At 42.2% G+C, this 21,440-nt stretch overlaps 1 long non-coding RNA gene across 1 annotated transcript in view; it reads left to right on the forward strand.

The window, feature by feature from the left end:
- LOC309645981 overlaps positions 1–21,440 on the forward strand; it is a 36,341-nt gene continuing 14,901 nt past the window's right edge. Inside the window, exon 1 of the long non-coding RNA XR_014255150.1 lies at positions 1–21,440. This exon is cut by the window's right edge and continues 9,903 nt beyond it. This is a non-coding gene — a long non-coding RNA (uncharacterized lncRNA).

The following is a 21,440-nucleotide window of genomic DNA, read 5'->3' on the forward strand; positions in this document are numbered from 1 at the left end:
ATATACATTGATCATCTCACTGTTTCTGTGGGTCAGACATTCAGGCACAGCTTAACTGGGTCTTTTCCTACGGGTCTCACAAGGCTGCAATCAGGGTGTGGGGGGCCGGGGGAGGAGGAGGATGTGTTCTCATCTTGAATGTTGACTGGGGAAGGACCTGCTTCCAAGCTCATTTTGGTTGTTGGCAAATGCATTTTCATGTTGCTGAATGACTAAGGGTCTTGATTTCTTACTGGCTATAGGGGCTGCCCTCAAATCCTAGAGACCGGTGCCAGTTCCCAGACAGTTCACAACGGGGCTGTTTGGTTTTGCAAGGTCAAAGGGAGAGTCTCTCTCTCTCTCTAGTCTAAGATAGAGACAATGTCACCTCTGCCATATTCTATTGGTTAGAAGCAAATCCCAGGTCCCACCACGGTGTGATGCCAGGAGGTAGAGATTGTGGAGGCTAGCTTAGAATTTGGCCTAGCACAGTGATGGATGGAGATGAAAAGCTGGGGAGGGCCCCAAGCTCTCTCTCAGCCCATTCAACTCTCCCTTCATTTTTTTCCTCTGCCTCTATTCCATTCCAGTGTTTCCACAAGGCTGACCAAAATAAAACCCTTTACTAATTTTCCCTCTGGTATGAGACTGATTTTACAGGATTCTCCTTGGGATCCATGGGTGACTTATTGATATAAGGAGGATGTATCACTTTCCTACGGCTGCTGTCACAACAATTAACACAAATGTGGTGGTTTGAAACAACACACATTCATCCTCTTAGAGTTCTCTAGGTGGGAAGCCCAAAAGCAGTTTGGAAATTAAAACATCAACAGGGCTGTGCTCTCTCCAGGGATACTACAGAGTGGAGGTTCCTTTCAGTTGCCTTTTCCAACTTCTAGAGCTGCATTCTTTGCATTCCTTGGCTCCTGGCCCCTTCCTCCATCTTCAAAGCCAGCAGTCTAGTATCTTTAAAACTCTCTCAGCTGAGGTTGTCCTATTGCCTTCTGTGCAGTCAAATCTCCCCCTGCCTTCTGCTTCCCTCCTATAAGGACATAATGGGCGCATTAAGGGCATGCCTAGTAATTCAGGATGATCCCTATTTCAAGATTCTTAATTTAATCGCATTTTCAGAGGTTTTTTTTGCTGTATAAGGTAAACATTCATAGGTTCCAAGGATTAGGACCTGGATATCTTTGGGGGCCACGATTCATCCTGCCACAGAGGAATTTCTAAACCTTTCTCTGAACCTCTGGAGAAAGAAGAGTGGCTATGATGCAGACTGGTATTTTTTTTTTTCTTTTAAAGAAGTTTCTCCTTTCACCCTTAAGAGCCACCATAAACAAATCTCTTCTGCTTATTTTATTTTATTTTATTTTTTGGCCCAGCCTCATGGCATGTGGGATCTTAGTTCCCCGACCAGGGACTGAACCTGGGCCCTCATCAGTGAAAGCATGGAGTCCCAACCAGTGGACCGCCAGGGAATTCCCCAGAATGGTATTGATTTGCTCTAAAACATCTGTAGTGTGGAGGCGAGAAAGGCTGCTACTTCCCCATGCCCAGTTTAAAAGATCTCCTGGACCAGTTCCCATAGAATTGGTAGATCTGTGCTTTAAGAGCAATACAGGATGCCAGGGATGGAATCAGAAAATACTAGAGCTGAAAGAGCCCTTAGAGATCATCTAGCCCCACCCTTCTACATTAGAAATGAAGAAACTGAGGCTCAGAGGGAAGAAAAAAAAAAAGCAGGTTACTTAAGGTCAAATGTATGGTTTGGGGAGGATTTGAGGAAAGAAGCCAATCCCAGACTGTCTCCATGATACCACACTGTGCCTTTACTGGAATACATGGGAGGTATTTAAAGTGTCTCCCCCCACTAGCCTGGGAACTCCATGAGGACATAAATGAGGTTTATGGTACAGGCTTAAGTTATGTTGTTAAGTTAAGGCAAACTTTCTCTGTAAAGGTTCAGAGCAAATATTTTAGACTTTGTGGGCCACATGGTCTCTTATCACAACTACTCAACTCGGCTGCAATCACCCCCATCTTATGGATGAGGAAACTGAGCCTCAGGAAGGTGGTACCTTGCCAGAGGACACATCATAGGTAGGATGGGAATCTAGACCCCTCAGTTCAGGCTATTTTTTACCTCTAGGCTGGTGGTCCTCCGACCTGGCTGCAGCTAGAATCACTCGGCAGTATCGCATCTCAGACCATTTAAGTCAGAGTCTCTGGGGCTGTGCTCTGAGCATCCATAGGTTTTTTAATTACCCCTGCAACACGAAAATGTAGCCAGGTTTGAAGATCACTGCTCTAAGTGGTAATGCTTAATTGTGAGTTTAACACAAAAACGATGAATAGGAAGAGGATGAGGATGATGGGGAGGAAGAAAGAGAGGAACAGAGGTCTAGACAGCCAGTGGCATACACAAACATCTGATTTTATTTTTTTATAAATTTATCTATTTATTTGTTTTTATTTTGGGCTGTGTTGGGTCTTCGTTGTGGTGCACGGGCTTCTCATTGCGGTGGCTTCTCTTGTTGCGGAGCAGGGCTCTAGGCACACGGGCTCAGTAGTTGTGGCTCTCGGGCTCTAGAGCGCAGGCTCAGTAGTTGTGGCGCACGGGCTTAGTTGCTTCGCAGCATGTGGGATCTTCCCGGACCAGGGATCGAACCTCTGTCCCCTGCACTGGTGGGCAGATTCTTAACCACTGCACCACCAGGGAAGCCCAACATCCGCTTTTTTAAAAATCAATATACAAAAGCCTAAACATTTACAAAATTCATAAAATGGGGAAGATGGGTAATTTGTACTACAAAAGGAAATTTTCACTTGTGTGTAAAGATTCACTGCAGGGCTCTTTTTTGGGATCAAGTGCATATCTAGACACCGTAAATGGCTTGAGAGAGAGCCCGGGAGGTAGGGGGCAGAGATTTTAAACATTAAAATGTTTGGTGCCACTGCTAGTTGATGATGAGCAAAAAATTAAAATCAAGAACATCTCAAATTACAGGGTGGAAATGAGAAAAACATGTCTTAATCATCCAGATTTGGGACATGTCTCTCCTCTGCATTGCTAGCTACACCTGTATGCTCATGACTGTTAAAGAAAATAGCAGCAGAGTGCAAGGAGAGTGGAATTAACTCCCGCCCAAAGGGCCTCCAACATCTACCTTTAGGCCTTAAATCCTCACCCTCTTCACAAGGAGACGTTTTCCCTCAAACTCCCTAAGAATGGAATAAATTGCTTCCCAATCCGTCCTGATTCTTGGTGGGGATGGAGTGGGGGTGGGAAATATGAAAATGTGCCATTTCAAATCACTGAACCTAAATAGACTGGATATGTCTCCTGTCAAGGATGAATTAATGCCTTAGGCCATTAAAATTCTTGTCATTGTGTCAAGTCTTTTATGACTTCTGATTTCACATTTAAGCAGGCAGCGGGGAGAAAGAGGCTAATATAAGGCCAGGAATAGCCAGAGACAAAGCAAAACTCTTAGGATTGCAAGATTTAGCACATAAAAGTACAGGATGCCCAGTTAAATTTGAATTTCAAATAAACAATGAATAATTTTTTCATATAAGTATGTTACAAATATTTCATGAGACATACTTATATTAAAATATTATTCATTGTCTATCTAAAATTCAAATTTAACTGGAGATCTTGCATGTTAGCTGGCATCTTGTATCTTAATCCCTCTCCAACGCACACCTAATTAATTCCTTGGCCCCAGAATAAAGGCACATTTTTGAGTTTATGTTCATTTGATTGCAGTGACTACACCAACTGTGGCTCCATTAGCACCATGCCATAGCAAGAAAAATGCTGCATTTCTCCAAATCCCTTGTGTTAAGGGCAGTAACAGCCAACATTCGAGGTGTTTCCTTTGTGGTGGTGAATTAGGGGCAGAAGCAGGTGGTGAATCTCAATAGCCTTACTCCAAAATCCAGGTGTGAAGGCAGTGAAAGATTCTCTCTATAGGGCAGTCATAAGCAGTCCTGGAATCTTCTAGCACCTGTGCCCCGCAACTTCCTCTCTTCCATACATCTTATTCCATGGCCCCGCACGATCAAACACCGAGAGCCCACTGGGCCAAATCTCTGTCAACACAACCTCCTCAGGGCACCTGGGAGCTGGGTACAATGGGCAGCTCTCGGGCAGGCACCTTCCTCTCTTGTCCTCAGAAGAGGACAGCTTGGCTTGGTGTCGCAGCCAGGTCCCTCTCCGTGACTCTGAAAGGGCGAAAGTCCTCATGTAACTTGGCACGGCTCACATAGATCTCAAGTGTGTCCCAGTTTTCCAGCTGCAATATGGCGATAACAGTATGGTGGATTAAAGGATCAGAGCATGTGGAAGGCTTGGAAGAGCTCCTGGCATATAGTAGATGGTCAATAAATGTTGCTCCTTAAGCACGTGATCGGGCTGAGGGCGCTTAAACAACTAAGTCTGCATTTTTTCCCCACAAACCCGCCACCCCAAATGCCCCGTGCCCAGTGGTACCGTTTCCCCAAATGGTCCTTCTTAGCAGAGGAACTAGACTCTCCCTTTATTCTCTGCCCGAGGTATAAAGAGATGGGTCTGCCCATAACTCTGCTATGATCCAGGATCCTTGGTGAGGCCTCTACAATACACTTTGCAGATAAACAGAGGCCGGTGGACACTGGCTATAAATATCAACTTTGCACAGAAGAAAATCTGAGGGAAAATGTCACAGCGCAGCACTTCTCTCTGCAGTGCGTGAGTTACTCATGGTCTCGTCTTGCTAAAAACAAAGAGCCAGCTCCTAAAAGTGATTGTTCCTTTTATCGAGAATGAGAAATATTTCTTGCCAGGGATATTCATCCTTTGGAGAAGCCCAGCATCCAAACCATCCCTCCCATTTCATTGATTCTTTCCTTCAACCTACATTTATTAAATGCTTACCACGTGCCAGGCACTGTTCTAGGATTTAGCAGTGAATGAGGGAGACCAAAATCCTGCTCTCATGGAACTCAGATCCTAGTGGGGGATGGCAGAGCATAAACATGATAGCTGAGTAAATTATATGTTGGGTGGGAAAATGACAGGAGAAAGCAAAGGGGGTAAGACGAAGAGGGAGGAGGATGGGTGGGTGATGGAAAAGACTGCCCTTTCAAAGACTCCCCTTACGGGGTGGAAGGGATGGGGTGCCTGTCGCTAGTACCTGGAAGCTAGGTCGATGGCCATGGCTGAAGCTCAGCTGGTAGGTGCCCATCTCCAGGGCTTGACACTGAACAGAGGATGCAAAGACAGCGATCTTTAGAGATACTCAAGTAGCTGAGGCTGGCTTTGGAGCACAGTTGCAAAATAACAATATCCAGGGCAACCACACCAACGGGGATACCCCACGCTGGCTGGTCTTAAGACCAAGTCCTGGCCAGGTCGTGCCTCCCTTGCTTCCTATTTGTTTTCCAAACTATAGATCCTTTTTCTGCTTCATGTCACTATCATCCATGCTGTCATTTTATTTGCAACCAGAAACTCAGGCCTATATACTTCTGCTGAGGAAAAAAAAAATCATCTAGTTGATATGCATTAGAGTTTTAGGGCTAGCTCTATATTCAGACCTTCAGATCTATGATAAAACAGTCCAGAGATACATGATCAACCCACGTTAAGTTTTTTTTTTCCCAAGAAACTTCTCCAGGGAGGTGACATACATTGTGAAACAAGTGTCATCAATTATTATTTGTTTGGGGCAAGGGGTAGAAGGCAGAAAGGAAAAGTATATTGCCAGACTGCAAGAGTTTGGGCACAAACAAAGAGAAAGCAGGCAGAAAACCAGGAGACCTGCTTGGATATTTTAAGCTCCCGCCCCCAGCAATGGATTATCTTATATAGACTGATGACGACGTAATGGTTTCATGGGGTATTTTTTCCCCTGAAGAACCACGATTATGCATTTCCCCTCTGCCAAATACACAAAGAAAGCAGGACACCAACATGGGCTATATGCACTGGGGAACAGAGTCAATTTCCTTCCCATCATGGGACCTCTCAGCAGGTATATATTGATTACGTTTTCCTCGTGCCTCGAGCCATTATTTCTGATACCACAGCCTGCTGCCAGATATGAATTTTCCCCCCTCGTCTCCATGGGAATATCAGACAGAATGAGGAGGAAGTTTTCCCGAAAGAAACCTGGCAGAAAGGCATCTTCTAATTATGAGTATTTAATTTGCATCCCTAGTACTGGCGTCCCTGGGAAATGACAGCCCTGAAGTTAATTCTTCTCCTGATGCCACCTGCAGTTCAGGAAACCAGAGCACAAGGCCTGACCCAGAAGGTAGGAAAAAAGCCAGAATCTGGTTGACTGTTGGAAAGTGTGTCAGAGTCCTGATGCCGTTGGTTCTTCTATGAATTATTGATGGAGCCCTGGGGATCCGCTGGGTAGCAGGAGTGTCAGAGGTGAGAAGATGGCAGGCGTGTTATCCTGGACTTGGCAGAGGCTGGTGATTAATCCTTCAGCCCCATGCATGGTGTCAACACTGCTGCTGACATGCTGGCAGGTACCCACTGTCAAAACCTGCCTTAAGCAGAAACGCATCGCAGGCAAGGTTTACGCACATCGCCCCCAGAGGTCCTTCCCCGACACCGGCTCTGAGGTCATGAGTGGGAAAGAGGAAAAAATGTTGAGAGTCTTGGCCCCACGCTCATCACTAAAACGTCCAGCTGCGGAGTCCAAGTGCCTGCCAAGCTCCAAGTGCTCACAGCAGAACTGCACAGAAGCAAGAATGTCCTGGAAAGAGTGTCCCTGCCCTTGGCTGGGTTCCCACAGAAGTAGAGCCTGAGACAAGACTTAAGTGTAAATTATTTATTGGGGAAGTGGTCTCGGGAAACCTCAGCAGGTTAGTGAAGAGGTGAGGAAGCGGCCAACACAGACTGTGTTATCAAAAAGATTACTGCTCTGGGCAACGGAAGCGCAGTCCCACTGGGAGCTATGGGAGAGAACTGGGGGGCATGCACCTCGGGACGATTCCGCAGTGTGGGACTGCCAGGCTGCAGTATTTACCCACTAGCTCCCCATCTGCCATTGGGTGGCTTCTGGGGACATTAACTCCTTGGCACTTCCAAGTTGAAGTAACGGGATGTGGGTGAATCAGTGTATTTGGGGGATGCCTTGCAAAAGTCCTCTATGCATATGTGCACCCACAAGTAGCAGTTTAGCATGTGCAAAAGAACCCTAATTTGTACTGTGGAGTGAGAGAAGACCTCTGCGAGCTACTTAAAAGTTCTAGCCCAGTCTTTTCATCTGTCATATGGGTAAGCAATGCCTTCCCCTCATACTTCATAGGGTTATTGTGAATGTGGTTATGTCACCGCATCTCCAGCCTTGCTAAAACCACTTAGTGGCTTCCAATATCTCTTATGATGAAAATCAAAATCCCTTATGCGGTCCACAAGGCCTTGTATGGTCCTATTCTCCTTCCATCCACAATCCCTCCGATACTGCCCATTCTGGAACCTCCTCTCATGTTCCCCCTGTGATGCTTAATTTTGGGGTCAACTTGACTGGGCCACAGTATGCCCAGACATTTGGTCAAATATTATTCTGGGTGTGTCTGTGCAGGTGTTTTTGGATGAGATTAATTTTTCAATCAGTAGACTAAATAAAGCAGATTGTCCTCCCCAATGTGGGTGGGCCTCGTCTAAACAGTTGAAGGCCTCAATAGAACAAAAAGGCTGACCCTCCCACAAATAAGAGCAAACTCTTCCTGGCTGACTGCCTTGAGCTAGGACATAGGTTTTTTTGTTTTTTGCTTTTTTTTCCCTGCCTTTGGACTGATACTAAAACATTGGCTCTCCTGTGTCTCCAGCTTGCCGACTACAATCTTGGGACTTGCCAGACTCCATAATCACATGAGCTACTTCCTTGTAATAAATCTCAAGAATCCTGAATAATACACCCTCCTCCTTTATTTTTTGTGCTGACTCTGCCTCTTTGAAGGTCTTTTACTCCCTCCTACCAGGTGTTCCTTACACACGTGGCTTCCTCTGCCATAATGTTTGCCATCACCACCACCACTATTATCACCATCCCTCACCCTTGCCTTGTTAACTTACACCCATCCTAGAGTTCTCAGTGCAAACACTACACCTTCAGAGAAGACTCACGGGATGGGGTAATTCTGGGGTTAAAATTGCCATATTTCCTGTATGCATCAGTACAATCTTCTCAGAGGAAAGAGTAGTGAATGCATCAGAAGCTTAAAAATTGGCACACTCTTTGACCCAAAATCTGCAGCTAAGACTCTGTCCTAAGCAAATGTTTCCAATTCATGAAGAAAGTCAAAGTTGTTTATTTCAGAATGGTTAAATAGGAAGACAGGAGAAAGGAAGGGAGGGAGGATGGAGGGAGGGAAGGAAGGAAGGAGATAGGGAAAGTAAAAGAGGCCAGGAAGGAAAAGAAAAGAAACAAATTAAATATCCAACACTAGGTGACTGGTTAAATACATTATATATGTCCATCCAATGGAATGCTATTCAGCCATGAAAAATGATCACACAGAAGTATAATTATTGACACATAAATGGGTTCATGATGCATCACTAATTTGAAAAACAGGTCATAGAATAATATGTTCAGTAGTATTATGTTCTGTAGGCATGTTCAGTGGAATCTCAACTGTATCGTGTGTGTGTGTGTGTGTGTGTGTGTGTGTGTGTGTGTGAGAGAGAGAGAGAGAGAGGGTGGGGGGGGTAGAACGTGCCTGCATGTAGGACCACAAAATATTTGGAAATATTTAAAACTAGCTTCCTCCCCACCCCCTTCTCCTTTGCTTCATCTAAGTTTTCTAGATTCAACTTAATGAAAGAGCTCAACTGTGGTGGAAAAGTAGTAACTTTGACATTCCTAGCCATCCAAACAAATTGCCCTTTTAATACTTTGCATTTTTCCCTTGATTGAGGGGGAAAAAAATAGGACCACTGGGATGAATCCCAGAGAAGCAGAGCTACCTGAGTCAGGGGAACACTGGCAACTGGTGCTTCCTCTTCCATTTTTCTTCTCTTTGACTCCTATCTTTGCCTGGATGACCCCCTCCTATCTCCCTTTCCTCTTCCTACACGCAACTCCATGTAGCTCCAAGTTCTGCTTAAATCAAATCAGAAAGAAAACACAGAAATCAAACCCCAAACTGAGGTTCTCCATCCTTCCCACTCATTAATAACCCTTCAAGGTTACAGTTAATTTGAGGTACCTCAGTCCTGTTTCATCTGCTCCGCTGTCGGAGCTGTCCTGAGGAATTATAATCTTTAAAAACAGAGCTCAGAATGGTCGGAACCAAAAGGAGATAAGCATATGTTTGTGTGAACTGAAAAATTGCCCTATATGGAACTGAGTCAAAATAAATCAATAAAAGCAGTTTCAGACATGTGCTGCAGAGAGAAACTGTTATAATTACTGGTATTACCATTGATATCTATTCATTTGAGACTTCTGTTCAGCAAAGGCAACTGCCTGGCCTGGTTACATAATCAAAATCAAGAGAATTTACAAAGAAAGAGGGAAAAAATGTTTTCAACTCAAACTCAGACAAAAGGATTGAAGGAAAATGAGACAAGTGATATTTGCTGGGGATTTACTGAGACAAATCAGCTCAGAGAAGAATATAAACCTGCCCAGTTTCATCCCAATATCACCTGTCCTCACATGGTTGTATTCTCTGCATATAAATTTCAAGTTTCAAAGAGCCCAGACAGAGACCCTTTTAAGAGTGTTCTCCACAATCAAAAGGTTTCTTCCTGATCAAAAGGGATTTTTGTTCTTAGTTGAATCCTTTGAAAATATATATAATAAAACCACAGAGCTTAATGGTTAAGAGTGAGGATTCTGGAGTCCCAAAGACCTGGGTTCGAGATCCAATTCTGCCCCATCATAGCTTCAGTGGCACTGGCAGGTCACTAAAGTTTTCTGAGCATCTGTCCTCATATGTACAATGGATATAATACTAATCCCTACTTCATGGAGACGTATATGTCGAAATCTGTGTGAGGCACACTATCAGTGTGTAACTGGGGAGGAGAAACCACTTGAGTATTTTAAACAGCAGGATTTTAACGCTGGGGATGTTTGGGTGACAAAAGACCAAGGTACCAAATGGAATAATGTGGGAATCCTACTTTAAAGTAATACAGAGAGTCCCCGACTTACGATGGTTCAACTTCAATTTTTTTACTTTGTGATGGTGTGAAAGTGGTACGCATTCAGTAAAAATCATACTTCAAATTTTGAATTCTGATCTTTTCCCAGGCTAGCCCTAGGCAGTGCGACCCTCCAATGATGCTCGACAGCTGCCAAGAGCCGCCATCTCCTAGTCAGCCACGTGATCACCAGGGTAAACAACCGGTACCGTTACAACCGTTCTGTACCCGGACAACAATTCTGTTTTTCACTTTCAGTACAGTATTCAATAAATGACATGAGATATTCAATATTTTGTTATAAAATAGGCTTCCTGTTAAGTGATTTTGCCCCACTGTAGGCTAATGTAAATGTTCTGAGCACATTTAAGGTAGGCTAGACTCAGCTATGCTGTGCAGTAGGTTAGGTGTATTAAATGCATTTTCCACTTACAATGGGTTTATCGCGACATAACCCCATCATAAGTCAAGGAAGATCTTTACTTTTAAAAGTCTAGATTGATGCAGAAAAAAATCAATGATAAAGAAAATATCAAAACTTTAAATAAAGACAGGATCTGACCCCACACTTGCATTACTCAGCCTCACTTGTTTCATCCTCGTCCTGGTCCTGCCAAAGATGAATAAACAGCAGGAATCGACTACAACCCTTAGAACAAGGGACCAAGGGAGGTTGGGCGTTACTGAGCCCAGGACAAAAGCGGGGTCTGTCCCACAGGACCTGCAGCCACAGAGGAGATACCGCTGCTGCAGAGATGCCACGGGAGACAAAGGGAGAAAGAAATACCATGGCTTATTCCTCCCTCCTGCCTGCCAGTCTCCCATCAGCACCTCCCACTGGCCAAGTTCAGCTGCAACTCTGCTTATGTGGGAGCCTGGGAACCATGGTCTGCAGCGGGAAGGCAAAGGATGGATCTGAGGCCAGATAGGTCCAGAATGGCCCAGGAACTTGACTCAGTTCCTCTTCCACCTAAGGGCTCAGAAGTGTGAGCACAGGGTCTCCCTGAGCCTGATTTCTAGAGGAAAATGGGCTTATGTATTTGAGACTGCCACCAAAATGATGATGACAGACGATGGTACCCGGCAACAGATTCTGAAGGTTTTGTCGCATCTATGTCATCTCCCATGCCATGCTCTATATAATGGGGGGCGTAGGGGAGGAAGGGTCCTGCATGCACATCTCCAGACATAATGGGAAGTGACAAGGACAAGAACATGACCACTCCCGCCCTCTGGGGTTCATGAAGTTACCAAATGAGAACTGCCCCAAACTAAGCCCCTTTCAGAACTACAGCAAACTGGAGAGACACACACATAAAGAGAGGGTACACCAGCAGGATTCAGATTCATCAGATACTGGTTCTTAGACCCTTCAGCTCTCAGAAGGAGGTGGTGATGGGCAGGAGGTGGCAGGGAAAGGGAATTGTCCAACTAGGGCAGAATTTCCCGTTTGGCAGTTGCGCTGGTCGGGAATGTGGGATTGGAGGTCAAACGGGTTTGAATCCTGGTTCTGCCCTCGAATGGGATGTGTGACCTTGGGCAAGTAGCTGAGCCTCCCTCAGTCTCCGTGTATCAGTAGAATGAGGATAATCACAGAACCTGGGTCAAATGGCTGTTGTGTGGATTGAACGAAATCATGTGGGTGAAGAACTTAGAGATCCCAGCTCAAACCAAATACTCAATAACTGGCAACTGATCTTCATCCTTATGATTATCACTGAGTTGGAGACAGGGGCGGAGGTTGCACTGCAGGAGGCAGTAGTTCAATGACCTCTGGGATATGCAGAATAGTATGTTCAGTGATTTCTGAACTTGGGGCCCAAGTTCAATGTACAGTGTGTTTCATAGATAGGGAAGGATTGCAGTTTCTCTCAGGTAGTATTACTCAGACATAGATGTAGATGTAGATGTCGGTGTAGATGTAGGTGAAGATGTAGGTGTAGTGTCAAGTAGGTATAGGTAGATACACATATGGCTATACTTTATATAAAGTGCATACTTTAAGGAATCATGCTAAGTGGTAAACAAAACTAGATCTAAAATCAGTTACGTGTTACTCTCACACAAAATTATGAGCAACTCTCTCTTCAAATTAAGTGTTCACTGAGCAAACACTATGTGCCAGGCACTGTAGTAGGCATTACAGGTGAGGGATACAAATAAGAATAAGACATGATTGCTACCCCCAGAAGCTCCCTAACCTATGGGGAAAAGAAACATTTACAAAAATACTTCTCCCTAAGGCAGGGAGTGACTAAGTTCAACTTTGAATCCTTCCTGGAAAAAGCAGCATTTGAGCTGGTCTTGTTGAGTAAGCTCATGAAAAGAGAAAAATGGAGTGTAGGATTCAAAGAGCATCTCACCTTCCTTTCTGTGGGAAAAGTGGAGCTGTGTGGCCCTTGGAAATACTTTCCTTCCATTTGTATTAAGTTTGTTATCAGCCTTTTTCTTTCAGCAGGAGGTGGGTGCCTACAAAGCTGTCGCTAAATAATGTTTTCAAGGTTCAACCATGGTGTAGCATGTATTGATACTTCTTCCTTTATGTGGTTGAATAATATTCCATTATATGGATATTTTTATCCATTTTGTTTATCCATTCATCTGTTGATGGACATTTGAGTTGTCCCCTTTGGGCTGTTACAAATAATGCTGCTATGAACATTCATGTATAAGCTTTTGTTTGAACACCTGTTTTTAATTATTTTGGGTATTTTCCTGGGAGTGGAATTGATGAGTCATGTTGTCATTCTATGTTTAACTTTTTGGGTAACTATCTGATTCTTCTTAACAACCACCAGAGGAATAGAGCTTCTCCTTCCAGAAAGATCCATAAAAGTACTGGGATCAAGTCTCATTGGCCATCTTGGGTCACATGTCCATCCCTGAACCAATTATTGTGGCCAGGAACATGGAAAACCATGACTGATGAAGGTATGTCTACCTCTGCAGTAAAGAAAGCTCTCTACCCAAACCACATGGACTGAGATGGGTGAATAGGTGGGTTTTTTCCAAAGGGAAATCAAAGTAGTGTTAAGTAGTGAAGAGGAGGGGAAACATACTGGAAGACAAAAAGAAGTGTCCACCACTTCACAAAGGAAGCGATAAAACAACTGCTTGTGATCGTAATGTGGGAACATGTGATGCATATTTCTTGAGCACCTAATATACGTCAGGCACTCTCCCAAATGTTTTGCACAGAGGATAAGTATCCCCATGACACAGATTAGAAAAATGAGGCTCAGAAAATTTAAGTAACTTGCCCAAGGTCACACTGTTAGAAAGTAGTTGAGCTAGGACTTGAACCCAAATCTCTCCAATGCCAAAGCTCCTATCCTTTCCTATATACCATGCTGGTACTTTATTGGGTACAAGGCAACAGGCATGAAATAATCTGGATGACTTCTTGGTAAAGGATTACTATCTTAATATTCACCATGCTAGGTACCAAAGTTTGAGCCTCCACGTGCACAGATACACTTAAGCACAATTTCCAATGGTTTGAGTTGAATGGATTTAACCCTCTATCTCCCATTACACAGTCTTCTTTTTCCTCATTAAAATTAAGGACAATGTCCTTTATCAGCCAATGGGTCTCTTAAAGATGGTCAGAACTCCAGAATTCCACTTGGGAAACCTCTTTACTGCACAATGGAGTCTGTGATGTCTTCAAAGAATGTAGAAATTAAATTTCATCACCAAGGCTTCCCAGGTCTATCAGTAGTGGAACTTTAGCTGTTAAGCCATATTCCTTCTCTTGGACATCAAAACATTTTTTTGTTATAGCATTTAATTTGATTCAACCCCAAAGGATTGTTTTTCCGAAATGGCAGGGATCTGCTTATCTTTCCATACTCTGGGTAAAATCTCAGTCCTGTTGTTAACATGGTACCTTGTCTCCCTCCTCTGTCTGAGCTGGGAACAAGAAGAAACCTTTACAATGACAGTCTCATAACAGGATTGTATTTTTTCTGCACATTACATCTCAAGGGATCATTGTCATTTGTCTCCTGCAAATGACAATCCAGCTTCTCTGGGCCCCCTAGTTGCTTGGGGAGAAATGCTACAGCATAGCTTGTCTCCAATGATGTTTTATAATTAGAGCAGAAATCCAGTGCTGATAGAGCTGTCTGGCTAAAGAGGTGCAGGAGCCTTTCTGTATCCACATCAGCCCCCAGTGGCTTGAAAGCATATCTGATGTTTCTTCACTCTGATGACATTTTGTGTACATACATACAAATAAGAATCAAATCTGATCAAACACAAATATGAGTCTCCAGGAAAAAAAGTCAGCCTGTTTATTCCCCACTAGACATTTTATAGCTCCCTACCTCTGTACTTTTTTAATGTGCTCTTTACTTTTTTCTGAAATAACCCTCTCCTTATCTCCACTTAGACAAATACATCTTTCAATTGTCTCCTGAGACCACTGCAGCTTACAATGATTTCACCCTCCAGTGGCATTTGACTGTACCTTCCATTCGGCAATTAATCATGAGCTTCCTTGTGGCACTGCCTGTATTCTGCAACTGAACTGTTTTAAACTGTTCACATTTATTGTTAGGGCCCTGGCCTTAGTTTTAATCTTACCCTGAATTACAGGAAAATGGGTGGTTAGAGGACAAACCAATTGATTGAAAGGGCTGAGAATTCTCCTGTCCTCTCATGCTCCTCACTACTCATCCTCAACGACCCTCTTGGACGTTCTCTATACCAATGGAAGCTCAAAACAATTACTCACATCAACTACAGACATCAAGAGTTCTTGAGGGTACTGAAAATTACTCCATGAATTCTGAGGCGCTAAGCCAAGCGAGAAGGGTGTGAAGGTCAATTAATAATAAAGACAGTGGATAGGTGACATTAACCTTGTTTGAGGATGAGGGCTTTTTACCTGACTTAGACCAACCATAAACTCCTCTTTGGGTGGCTATCCATGGTCCTGAAAGTTCTGCTGCCATGGACAACTTACCTCCTATCATTAACTTGACCCTTAACTCCCTAACTGCAGCTACCATTGATTCTGTTCACATGGCCTAACCCCTCACTTAGCCTGACTTCAACTAAATTCTCTTCTGAATAATCCGTGTCCCAGATCAACAGTCCTGGGAAGCAATGGTAGTTTAAAGAATAGACTCTGGAGTCAGACTGCCGGGGTTTGAAGCTCAGATCCAATCCACGATAAAAAGAAAGCTACTTAACATCACTTGTCAATTTGGGATAGTAGTACTATGTACTTCATGGGGTTATTCAGATAATTAAATGAGAAAATCTCTATAGAGTTGAGCAGAATCCCTGACACATATATTTCTCAGTGAGCCCTTTATTGTGATGGTTATGTCTTAGACCCTTAACTATATGTAAGGTATTAAAAGAAAAGAACTGAATCTTTTCCTTCATGATACCCTCTAGTGGCTAGAGTAATAGGATGGGCAGATGCTTTGAAGTAATTCAGACTGAGTCCAAATCCTGGTCCCACAACATACTAGCTGCATGATATTAAGCAATTTACTTAACCCTTCTTAGCCTCCTTTTCCTAATTTATAAAGTGGAGTAAATAATATATATTTTTTTCGGAGTTGCAAGTATTCTAGAGGATGTACATAGATAGCTGGACTAAAATGTACGTGAAATAATTAGTGATCATTGCGTTTATGGCTACAAATTTGAGAGGACTGCACAAAGATTTTATTGTTTCTGCTCAGCTATCAACAACAGTCTGTGAGAGTCAAGAGTGTATACTGAGGAAAAGCAGCAAGGATTTGATGCTTTCTCCCGGGAGGCCCATTTCTCTGGGAGGCCCATTTCTCTGGGAGGCTTCTATGACATTCCTTTGTATGGTGGGTCATTTATTTAAGACAGTTAAAGCCTTGGTCATCAACTCATTTTTTTTCTTACAAAGAAGGGAATTTCATGTAGAGAACTTCTGATGTTACCTCTGCATCATTAGTCTGGCTATGTAACATGGGTAACATAGGTCCAAATGAGACTCAAGAAAGACTATAAATGATTCTGTCTCAGAAAATATTACCTTTCTAATTGTGAATCAGGTGCTATCATTGTATTCAATGCCCAGCATGTTGAAATTAAGTTCTCCTGTTCATTAACATAGTTTTGGAGAAAATCTGGAGACCATCAAAAATGCGTTCATAAATTACCACTCCTGGAATCATTCCCATACAGGGAAACCCTTCCCAAGGTACCTTCCCCAGGAGACAGTCCTTTGGAGGTTGAAGGAACAATTGGCCATTGCACTTCACAGTACCAGCTGCATGTTAAGTAAGACCTGATGGAAACTGGTAAGAAAAATCAGGACAAAATGTCATCTATTCTTTGTAGACTATATGCCAAGTGCAGGAGCTTCTGATTCAACACACAGTGTTATTTTCCCACCTAGGGAACACCCCTCCATTTATCAAGCTTGATCTAAAGAATAAACTTCAGACATGTTTTTAAAGAGGTAAGGGCTCAGACAGAGTTCCTGCTGGTCATTTTGCTCCCCTGAAAAATCAATCTTTCCTCTGGCCTATGGGAAGCATGACACCACTGTCTGTCCACAGTCTGCTTAGCCCCCAGAGCCCATGCCCCACCCATAAGAAGAGCTTACCAACCTAAGGCTTCAAATGTCTGATAGACCAGGAAATTAAGAATGGCCATATTGGGAAGTTGTCCCCCGAAATATCTTCAGCTGCTTTCACTACTCTGAGAGTAGCTGAAAAGCTCCAAAACATGTTTTTAGAAGGCAATATTAGGCATGCAATCTACTAACATGTCACCAAATATCAAAACTTATTTCTAAATTCCACAGTGGTTTGGGGAGAAGCAGAAACCAAAGAAAATGGGAGTGCAGTAATGGGGTTAAGAGCATGGACCTGGGTTCACATCCCATCACCACCCCATCTTGGCTACGTTGAGTTACTTACTGCTCCATACCTCAGCCTCCTCCCCTATAAAATGGGAATACTAACATCACCTATCTTACAGAGTTGTAATGGGCATTAAACTATATTATCCATATAAAGTGCTTAGCCCAGGGCCAGTAAATGGCAAATATTCAATAAATGGTTTATATAACATTTTTGAGAGCATGATATGCATGATCTCATTGATTATCACAATGCTATGAAGTAGGTATTGCATCCCTCTCCCATTTTGTCACCAAGAACACTAAGACTTAGAGAGGAAAAGGAATTTGCTTTGGATCCTGCTGCTGGGAATTGGCAAATCCATGATTCAAACCTACATCAATCTGACCCAGACAATCTTAGCAAATTTAATCAACTGTTATGCAGAAGACCCAAGCCCTTTGTAATCTCTGACTCCAGTAACACAACCCTCTCCGAGGGACAGATCAGCCCCAGCAATGAGCCAAGGGGAGAACTGCTCTGATTTCCAAATTGCAAAATGGAAACAATTACTAAAATTTTATAAAATTGCACCCCATGCAGCTAAATCACCTTAGGGCACAAGTGCAAAATTCAACCCATTCAGCAAAAATGCCTCCAGGTTCCAAACATCCCAAATGTAAAACTGTGTATTTTCATAAAATTAAGATCCTAGGGAACAGGGTTTGTCAAAGGAAAACTTCATGTCCCCTTCTTTGCACAGCTCCCAAGAAGGGGAAAAGGAGAAGTGAACTCACAATGACTGAGCATTTACTAAGTGTCAGGCCTTGTGGAAAGTGTTTTACAGATCTTATCACTTCATCCACCAAATAACATTAAGACATAAGGATTATTAGCCCCTTTTCACAGGTGAGTAAACTGAGAGTCAGAGAGGTGAAGTGACTTGCCCAAGGTCACTCAGAAGAAAAACCAGCATTAAAATATAGGTTTATCTAAACCAAGCACCATTCACATAGTCTATGATGGGGCTGTGCCCCTGCAGACATCCTGAAAGCTCCTTCCAGTGTACCCCACTGGACTTTCCCAGAGCCAGCATTCTTTAAGAAAAATTAAATTAACTAATCAATGGCATTGGTGCCATCACTGAGACCTGGGTGGGCATGAAGTCTCAGAAATAGAAACCTTTCCTAGAAACACTGTCTTTGCTCCATGTCTCCTGACTCTAGTTAACAATTCTGAATAAAGTAAAAGGTTTTTTTAAAAATCCTTATTAAGCAATATACTCCTCTCTGTAACTGCTAAGTGTTCACTCTTTCTGAGCCTGGCCTGAGTGTTAATCCTCTTTCCCTGTGATCTTTATACTCTTAGAAAGTACAGCACTCTGAATATGAAGTTTAATTATTGAAAGGGGGTGGGCTATGTAAAAAGTTATACCTGAGAATTTGCCATGCAAAGGACAGATGGATACCACGTAGTAGAACAATTCCGTTTGCTAGAGCTATGGGATTATGGCAAAATTGCAGTTAAACAAAGTAGACCATGCCAGGGAAAGATGTCAGCACTTTTTGAATAAGCCTGCTTTCCAATGGCTTATTAAGTTACCTCTAAAAATTTGCTCTGGGATAAAACCTGGCTTGCAAAATACTGGTTTTAAATTATGCAGCATTTAGGAGTGCCTTCCTAGCATCCACCAAACTAAAATCCTTTCTTTTTTTAATTAAAGTGACTTTACTTTTCATATAATGCTGAGGTGACCTCTTCTATATTGGGAGTTTGCAAGAACACTTTTAAGGAAAAAAAAGATATTAAATTATCAGTCATGTAGAGTTTTACTTCCACCTAGGATGTAGAAAGCTGGAAGGAGCTTCACTCCCACCCCAACAACAAGAAGAAGGCAGATAAACTTCAAAAACATAATTTTTCTTCAATGCATCTGAAAGCTGAGGTCACAGGGAAACTGAGTAGCTTGAACTCCACGGAAAGGCGCCTCCAAGGATCATCTGTGACAAAGTATGGGATGAAGAGACACCAGGCATACAAGTGAGTAAGAAGAACTCAGATAAATTTTTTTTTAATTTTCTAGAGGCCAAGTGTGGGCTCGCATGTGATTACAGAATCCCTGAGAGTCACAGGCACAAGGGAAGCTTGTACACATTTCCAAGCTCTTGTCCATAGACCATCAGTAGGTGCTTGGGAGAAAGATCAGAAGAAGGGTGAGATACTAGAAAGATCTTTCCTTGGTGGTATAGTCCTATCATGCTGCTGGGTTAAATGCAAAAGCCCTCATCCAGATCCTTCTGCCCACCAGAATGCATACCTCAAGATGATGGAAGCAGGGCAGCAAATCCAAGGCACAGGTGGAGACCCACTGTAGCAGGAGAAAAGGCAAGAAAAAGTATCTTCTACCCCTGGGGTAGGGGCATGAAACAGTTACATATCAACAGAGGGATCTGTTTACCAGTGTCACAACAATCCTAAATGTATATATACATAACAAAAGAGTTTCTAAATATTTGAAGGAAAAGATGATAAGACTGAAAGGAGAAATAGATAAATGCATAAATGCAGGTAGAGACAAAAGCACCCCTCTCTCAGTGTTACTTGATAGAACAAGTAGGAAGAAAACAAGCAGGGATATAGCAGACTTGGACAAGACTATCAACAACCTGACCTAACCGACATTTATAAAACACTCTACCCAACAATAGAATATACATTTTTTTTTCAAGTGCACATGGAACATTCCCCAAGATGGACCATAGTTCTTCTACACAGAGGTCTACACAGGCTCTTCCAGAAAACAGGAAAGAAGGAAAGACTTTTCAACTCATTCTCTAGGCAAGGATTATACTAATACCAAACCAGACAAAGAAATTAGAAAAAAGAGAAGAAAACTATAGAACCGCACTGTCAAATAGAACTTTCTGCTTTGGTGGAAATATCTGCACTATACAATATGGCAGCCCCTAGCCACATGGGGCTACTGAGCACTTGAAATATAATCAGTGTAACTTAGGAAATAAAATTTTAATTTTGTATAAGAATTTAATCTATTTATATTTAAATGTATATAGCCCAGTGTCAAGGAATTCCTGTCTTGTATAGTGCAGCTATAGACCAATGTCCCTAATGAACATAGATGCAAATATCCTCAAAAATATTAGCAAATGAGGTCTAGCCATGATAAAAGAATGATCAAATATCATGACTGGATGAGGTATCCTAGGAATATTACCTTGGGAACGCAAAGTTAGTTCAGCCTTCAAAAATCAATCAATACCAACAGACTAAAGAGTGAAAACCATATGATCCTAACAATAGACTCATAAAAAGCAGTCAAAAACTTCAGTGTCCATGCATGATATGATATGTCAGCAAGATAGGAATTATAGGTAACTTCTTTGACCTGGTAAAGAACATTTGCCAAAAAAACTACAAGTAATAGCATGTTCAATGGTGGAAGACTGAACACTTCCCCCCTAAGACTGGGAAAAGGCAAAGGTATCCACTCTCATTAATCCTAGTTAACGTTGTACTAGAGGTCCTGGCCAAAACAATACAACAAGAAAAATAAAGACATACAGATCAGAAAGAAAGAAAGAAGATCATCTGTGTTGACAGTAACACAATTATCTATGATGAAAATACCAAAATACCTATAAAAAATTACTAGAACTAATAAATGAGCTAAGAAAGATCACAGAATTAAGGTCAATATACAAAAATCAATTGTTTTTTCTATACAGTAGCAATGAATAATTGGAATTAAAACTCTAAAACAAGTACCATTTATTATAGCACTAACAAACATGAAATACTTAGGTATAAATTTAACAATGTATGTGCAAGCTCTTATGCCAAACATTATAAAATGCCTATGAGAGAAATCACAGAAGATCTAAATAAATGGAGAGACATATCATGTCTAAGATAGCGAAGGCTCAGGATTCTTAAGATTTCAACACCCCCAAATTTATCTATAAACTGATAAGCAATCCCAATCAAAATCCCAGCAGGATTTTTATAGAAATTGCCAAGTTTGCTCTAAAATTTGTATGGAAAAGCAAATGCATTAGAGTAGCCCAACTAACTCTGAAGAAGAAGAACAAAACTGAGGACACACACTACCTGTTCAGTTACCATGAACAGTGTAGTACCGGCAAAAGTGCAGACACATTGATCAATGAAGCAGAAAAGAGACCCACACATATATAGTCAATTGATTTTTGATGAAGGTGCAAAGGCAGTTCAATGGAAAAAGAATATCCTTCACAATAAAAGGTACTGAAACAACTGGACAACCATATTCAAAGTCATAATGATAATAAACAACTGAACCATGACCCCCACCAATGCCATATAAAAACTCAACTCAAAATTAATCACAGAGTAAAATGTAAAACCTAGAATTATAAAACTTTTAATAGAAAGTTTTTAATAGGAAAAAAATCTTT

The sequence above is a fragment of the Balaenoptera physalus genome (assembly GCF_965194825.1).
Source record: "Balaenoptera physalus genome assembly, chromosome: 16".
Classification (NCBI taxonomy): Eukaryota; Metazoa; Chordata; class Mammalia; order Artiodactyla; family Balaenopteridae; genus Balaenoptera; species Balaenoptera physalus.